Source organism: Tachypleus tridentatus, chromosome 8 (genome assembly GCF_004210375.1).
Source record: "Tachypleus tridentatus isolate NWPU-2018 chromosome 8, ASM421037v1, whole genome shotgun sequence".
NCBI lineage: Eukaryota > Metazoa > Arthropoda > Merostomata > Xiphosura > Limulidae > Tachypleus > Tachypleus tridentatus.
The window spans coordinates 2,068,776-2,076,314 of NC_134832.1; positions in this window are offsets into that span (position 1 = coordinate 2,068,776).

Consider the following 7,539-nt stretch of genomic DNA (forward strand, 5'->3'; position numbering starts at 1 on the left):
CAGCCAATTGTCGAACAAGATTAAGGCCCTAACGGACGCATAATGCAGCTCAAGAACAATGAGAAGGCATCTACGAGAGAAAGGCTTTAAAAACCGTAAACGTCTTTAAAGGCCACGCATCCTTCCACACTACGAAACAGCTCGGTTAAACTTTGCTGAGACGCACCAAACATGTGACGTAGAAAAGTGGACGAAGGTTTTGTTCTGTTATGAGAAGAAATTTAACCTGGATAGTCCAGATGGCTTCCAACATTACTGACACGATAAGGATATCCCATCGGAGACATTTTCTACACGACACAGTGGAGGAGGTTCCATCATGATTTGGGGTGATTTCTTCTTCCATGGAACAAGAGAGCTACGGCGTCAAACAGCAGCTGGCGACATTGACATGTTGAAGAGAGCATTCTTATTAAGCCCTCGCTTTTGTGGATATGACTGGATTTTTCAGCAGAACAATGCTGCAATCCACAATGCTCGCAGGACACAGGACTTTTTCATGACGAATAACGTGATTTTTTTGGACCATCCAGCGTGTTCGCCCGAACTGAACCCCATTGAAAATGTTTGGGGGTGGATGGTAAGGGAAGTCTATAGAAATGGACGTCAATTCCAAACAGTGCATGATCTTCGTGAAACCATCTTTACCAGTTGGAATAACGCTTATATCGACCATGCCAAAGCGAATGTTTAAAGTTATTCGCAATGACGGCAGTGCAACTCACTACTGAGACCTCTTGATTGGCATTTCCTATCCCGTTTAGGACTTTTTTTTGGTATGGTCTTAAACTTTTAACCAGCTAGTATTTAGGCTAATTTCACAGTGTTCACATTTTTCCTATTAAATGCTACAAAGGTTGTTTTTTATTATTATTTTCCCTTTTCTTATTTTCATCTTTCAAAGCTCTACTCAAATAAATGGTTGAGTCTAACAACGCAAAATGCATATTTTTTCTTTATGTTCATTGGCATTAAGGTTTTGGCCAGCGGTGAATTTGATTTTTGAAATATATGGCATTGAATAATTCAAATAAAGAATAGATTGTTTCCCACAGACTATATCTCTACCATTCCATGATGACGAGAAGAAAAACCAAATGAAGTAAAAATGTATTCTCAAGACGGCTGGTATGGGTATTAAAACTTTAATTAAAATAAAGTCAAAACAATGTTTCGACCTTCTTTTGCCATATTCAGCTTCATTAATGTTATGATAACCACTCCAGCCGTCTTGAAGATACACTATAATCATCTGTTGTATCATGAAATCTCACACGTTTAACATAAAATTATTCCATACAAGTTATTATAAAACACCACTTTTTTGCATCTTTAACTAAATTATTGTGCGTAAACTCACGTTAAGAGGAGGCTGTCCTCGTGATGACTTTTATATTTCCAATCACATTCTAAGGATACTGACTGAAGTTTTTTGTTGATGTTTTAAAGAACAAAAATTGTTCACTACGGTATCAAACAACATAAAATCTTACATACCGAGTTAAGATAAACACAATTTGTAAAAAAGAGCATGATGATTATAGTATGTTAAGGTTTGTAGTATGACTTGTGCAATTTTTATGTGAAAAAAAAATCATGTTCCGAAAATATTTTAAATAACCATTTGATTTATAACTACTGGTTCATATGCTCAGTTGAAAAAAAAGTTTAAATGAAAGAGGCAGAAACATAATTTCTGTTTTATATAACTTAAAACAGAACCTGGTTTGGGAAAACACAAATGTGAAAAACTAATATTATGTTAAGAATATTTTTATTGTATAAAATCAATAATAGTTTTACATGTAATTTATTTAGACTTTGTTGATACATTCAGACAATGATCTCATCATCCTCTATTTACAAGGCCCGGCATATCCAGGTGGTTAGGGCACTCGACTGGTAATCTGAGAGTGTAGGGTTTAAATTCCCGTCACACTATACATGCTTGCCCTTTCAGCCGTGCGGGTCGTTATCACTTTATAGTTAATCTCATTATTCGTTGGTAAAAAAAGTAGTCCAACAGTCGGTAGTGGGTGGTGATGACTAGCTGCTTTAATTTTAGTCTTACACCAGTAAATTAGGACAGCTAGCGCGGATAACCGTCGTGCAGCTTTGCGCGAAATAAAAAACCAAAGAAACAAATAACTTATCCGTTTATAGAAACAATGATACCAGTTATTCGTTATCTGGACAGCATAAGGACAATCTAATGAAACAATAACTTTATGTTAAATTAAAGTTTTAAATTAATTTTTTTGGAGATCTCATCGTGATCATAATTACACTTCTTTGAACTATGACGTCATATCAATCTTCAAAAAAACTACCTTCAAATGCGCCCTTTAGTGCTACACTGATAACATCATTTATACTTGTCATGGCAGCCTATCAAGGCGTACCTGAAAACACTTCATCTTATGACACTTCGTGGAACTATAACATCATCCTTTCCAATTCTTCCTCGAATGCCCAAACTCGAAAAGCATGTGGCATTCTTTGGTGGCTTACCCCACAGTAATTATAAAAACTACTTATACATAGTTTCAAGCATAACAATATCGTTCAATATTTAATATTAAGCCATTTATAGCATAAGAAAAGTGTATGTTTATAATTTAAGTTACTACATTAAGTGGATTAATTATTGAGGTTTTGTAAACAACTTGAAAGTATTGGTGTTAACAGAGAATTTGAATTTCCATTTGTTTTATTTATATTGATATAGGTACTTCAAACCTAAACCACATCTTATACATACATCAGTTAATATTAAGCAATTATTTAAAAGATGTGAAGAAAAACAACCAAATATTTAAAACCGGATTAGCAAACAACGAATAATGTAATATAAGTAATTTTGATCCTTTATTCAGAAACTGAATAAGAAATTATGAACCAACAAAGTTATTTTTCTTTAAGGTCAAGCTACAGAAAATAAATGGGCTACCTATGTTCTGTTACCCATACGTAACAGAGCTCATTTATTGGCATTATAAGCCATTAGACTCGACCTTTCACCTAAGAAAATGGTAGAGTGTGGTAAATAATACAAATAAGATCTTAATGAAACAGAAAAAAAATAATTTAATCATATATTTAGTTGTAATCGTTCCTGGTACTACAACTATCTCCATATAAAGGGCTTTACAATACGAATACAAAATGCTTGGAACAGAAGGTGCATATATCTAAAAAACGTTGTTTGGTTTTGATTTTAACGTTATAGACCTGATTTTTGGAGGACATTTTTAACGGATTTAATACTTACACTCACAACAATATTTAAACAATGTTAAGTTCGAACTGTATAAGATTAAAGAACCCTAGCTCACCTAATTATACTTGTTTTATAAGATACAAGAGAAACTTAGATCCTTTTATGGCATTTAACTCTAGACGTAACATTTCCAACTGGTCCCTGAACTCTAATAATTGGTGAAAATTCTTGTCCATTATCGATTAAAGACTTTTTCTTTCTGATATTCTTTTAGCTTCAGAAATTCGTTTATCTTTAGCATAGACTGAAAATAAACTTCGTGAAACTATGATGTCATCATCTCTATTGACATCATTGTGTCCCCAATAGCTGAGATCGACCAAACTCTAGCACTATCTGGCGATATACTTCGTAACTGGAGGTACCTACAATTAAGTTACTGAAGTTAATAATGAAGTAAAAAAACATTATAAAAAACTGAATTTCTAGAATAAATGGCATTTACTTCACCAACAGAAAGAAGAGTGTAAGAGTAATAGAGAAACATATCTTCTAACGCTCCAGTAAAACAACGGACAAAGATGAACAGAATCGTTCTTCGCTTATAGATTAACTTCATGTTTGGAAGAAGATTAGCAATAAAATAATAAATATTCGTAGTTCTTGAGATAAGCCCACAATGTCTATAAATATCCTGTCTTTAGCTAAATAAACTAATAGTACAGCGAAAAAATAACAAGAAGAAACGATCATCCCAATTCCATAATACTGAAATTTTGAAAAAATGAAACTTATTAACTTCCGCTTATTACGTTCACACTGTGACTGAGGTTTCGTTCAAAGCATTAAAATGGAAAACAAAACATTGTATGACTAGGTAGAGAACATTTTGTGGATTTCTAACAAATACCAAATATTATAGTATGAGTAGGATTACACCAAAATTTTGTGAAGTGCTATGATATTAACAAAATTTAATATTAAAAACTGATTACGTAAGAATATATAGATATATATACACCGTTATAAATAATGACATATAATATCTAAAAGTTTTAAGAAATAAATATTTCTTCTCACATTTCACAAAAATTCGAAATGTATCATTTACATAAATGTGAAAGGTATTTAAAAATCTTAACAATGTATAACTTGAAGGTTAGAAAATTACAATAAAAAGTCAAATTTAACATTAAGTTACATATACAACGTCGCTAAATAAATGCGACATGAACTTAAAATGAACTTAAAAAATACGTTTACTACATACACACATACTACATAGTCAAAAGTACGAGGAAACCCGACCATCACATCCATATGTGCTTGTTGACCATTTCATTCCAAATCCATAGGCATTAATATGGAGTTGGTACCCCCTTTGATGCTATAACTGTCTACACTTTTCTGGGATGGCTTTTTACTAAATTCTAGCACATGGCTGCGGGGATTCTCTTTTATTCAGCCGCAAGAGCATTAGTGAGGTCGGGCATTGGTGTTGGGTGAGAAGGCCTAGCTTGCAGTCGGCTTTCCAGTTCATCCCAAATGTGTTCGATGGGGTTGAAGTAAGAGCTCTGTGCAGGCAAGTCAAATTCTTACACACCAACCTCAGAAACCATGTCTTTATGGAACTCGCTTTATGCATGGGGGCATTATCATGAAACAAAAAGGGCCTACCAAAATTCTTTCCACAAAGTTGGAGGCATACAATTCTCTAGAATGTCATTTTTGCTGTAATGTTAAGACTTCCCTTCGCTGGAACTGAAAAGCCTAGCACAAACCATGAAATAGAGCCCCAGACCATTATTCTTCCTCCACTTGGCACTATGCATTCAGGCAGGTAGTGTTTTCCTGGCATCCGCCAAACCCTAATTCGTCCGTTAGACTGTCAGATGGTGAACCGTGATCCATGACTCCAGAGAACGCATCTCCTCTGCTCCTAGGTCCAATGGCAGTGTGCTTTACACCACTCCAACTGACGCTTGGTATTGCATATGATGATCTTAGGCTTGTCTACAGCTGATCGCCAATAGAAACCCATTTCATAAAGCTCCCGAGGAACACTTCTTGTGCTGACGTTGCTTTCAGAGGCAGTTTGGAACTCGGTAGAGAGTGCTGAAACTGTAGATAAACCATGTTTATACGCTACGCACTTCAGCATTCAGCAGTCATGTTCTGTGAGCTTGTGTGGCCTACTGCTTCATGGCTAAGCTGTTGTTTCTCCTAGACATTCCCACTTCACAGCACTTACAGCTGACCGGGGCAGCTCTAGCAGGGCAGAAAGTTGGCGAACTAACTTGTTTGTCTACGAAGATTGCATGATAATACAGTCGAACCCGCTAATTATAAGTGGTGTCCACATACTTTTGGCCATGTAGTATATATATATATATATTGCAAGACGTAACTGAGATGATAACAGTTTAGATACGTGGTATAGCTAGCTTGATATTGTAAATTATATTTTAAATAACTTTTAGTAGTTTATTTCTTTGCATGGCAAATTTTATGTTCCTTTTGAAAAGAAATTCAGAAGTTTAAGGTTTATAAAAAATACACCGAAATAACTATCATTATTCATAACTAAAATCTACAATTACTTTTCTTTCTCTATTGTTAAGCATCTTAAATAATATTTTATACATTCTTGGTTTATAATGTGCACGAGCGAGTTTGATCTTACTGAAAGTTTAATCTGAAGTAAGAATGTGTATTATACAATAATAAAAGACACCTAAAGTTTATTCACCAGCCACAATCATTCTAATACTGTTTTTTCAAACAAACAAAATATCGAATATAAAGATAATTTTTAATTTCTTTTCCTAATATTAAAATTGAATATACTTTGACTACATTGCGTGATTGTTAGCTTCGGTGTTTTTATTTTATGTAAATAGTTTTATGCCTAAATTTTACTTATTATTTCTATTATTTATTTAAATGTTTAGTAATATCAACAAGAGGCAGCAAGGTAAAGAAACTGGTAAAGTAGATATTTAATTATATTTTTATTTCTTCAAATGTAATGGGTTGTAAACAAGAGATGTAATTAAAATACATTTTTTTGGTCGGAAGAGATAATCGTACTTGAATTTTTAACACACAAGAATTAAGTGTAATTGTTTGGTTTGAAATATTGAAATATACCTTCACAATTTATAAAATTAAAACAAGATGAATGATATTGTTTAACAAGACCTGTTTATAAATCCAAAATACTCTGCTGTGTTTTTTAAGTTATATGAGTTGTTGACATATATATCACGAAATTAATTTGTTAATAAATTTTATTTATTACGTAAGGTACTTTGCTTGAATAACAACAGAAAAAGACGTTTCAAGCGTACAGTAACCAATGTAATGTTATATTAATATGAATGTTTGTTTCAAGTTAATACATATTTCAAAATGCATATAACTTTTATCGTTATATATGTATTGTGCAAGTGTCGCCTGTTGCGACATAAAATATATGTTTTACGTTTACGCCTAGTATTAACTGTGTTAAGAATGAAAATTGTATGTATCGATCTTTTTGTTAAATGTTATAAATTCAATACATATTGGTATACAGTTAACTTCTAAATTCAGATTAAAACTCGTTATTCGTGTTGTAGACCATAACGTACGTAACACAATAAATCGGAGATTCGTTCAGGATAAATTATAATATGTAACGTAATAAACTGGAGAGTCGTGTCGGAAATCTGAATGATATACAAACTTCGAAATAAATTCAAATTCAAATCATAATTCAATTTATATTTATCAGTGCCTGCAAGATCTGTTCATATCTGATTATCAAGGTTATTTTATATCACCGTCTCTCGGACAATTAGAAAAATATAACAAAATTAAATTGCTTGAAATTGCCAAAATTCAGAAAGTTTCACATGTTTAGTTTGTTTGTAGGTGGTGAGTGAAACTGAGGTAATTAATATTCTACATAAATGTTAAATTCCAAAAAGTTCACATGTTTAATTGTTAGTAACCTAACAATTCATTTTGGATGCTTGTATTTGGTCATATAAGTGTTTATTTCAGAACTTCATTTGTTGGATAAAGATGTGTTGTTTTTTTTTCTATTTAACTTTAATATTTTATATTCGAATTTCCACTTTTCTTTATAAAAGTTCGTGAAGTACAGTTCAGTTAAAATCTGACGTTTACTTATTTATTCGGCCCACCATCGCCAAGTGGGTTAAGGCGTTCGACTCGTAATCTGAGGGTGGATGGTTCAAATACCCGTAGCACCAAACATGCTCGTCCTTTCAACTGTGGGGACGTTATAATATTACGGTCAATCCCACTATTCG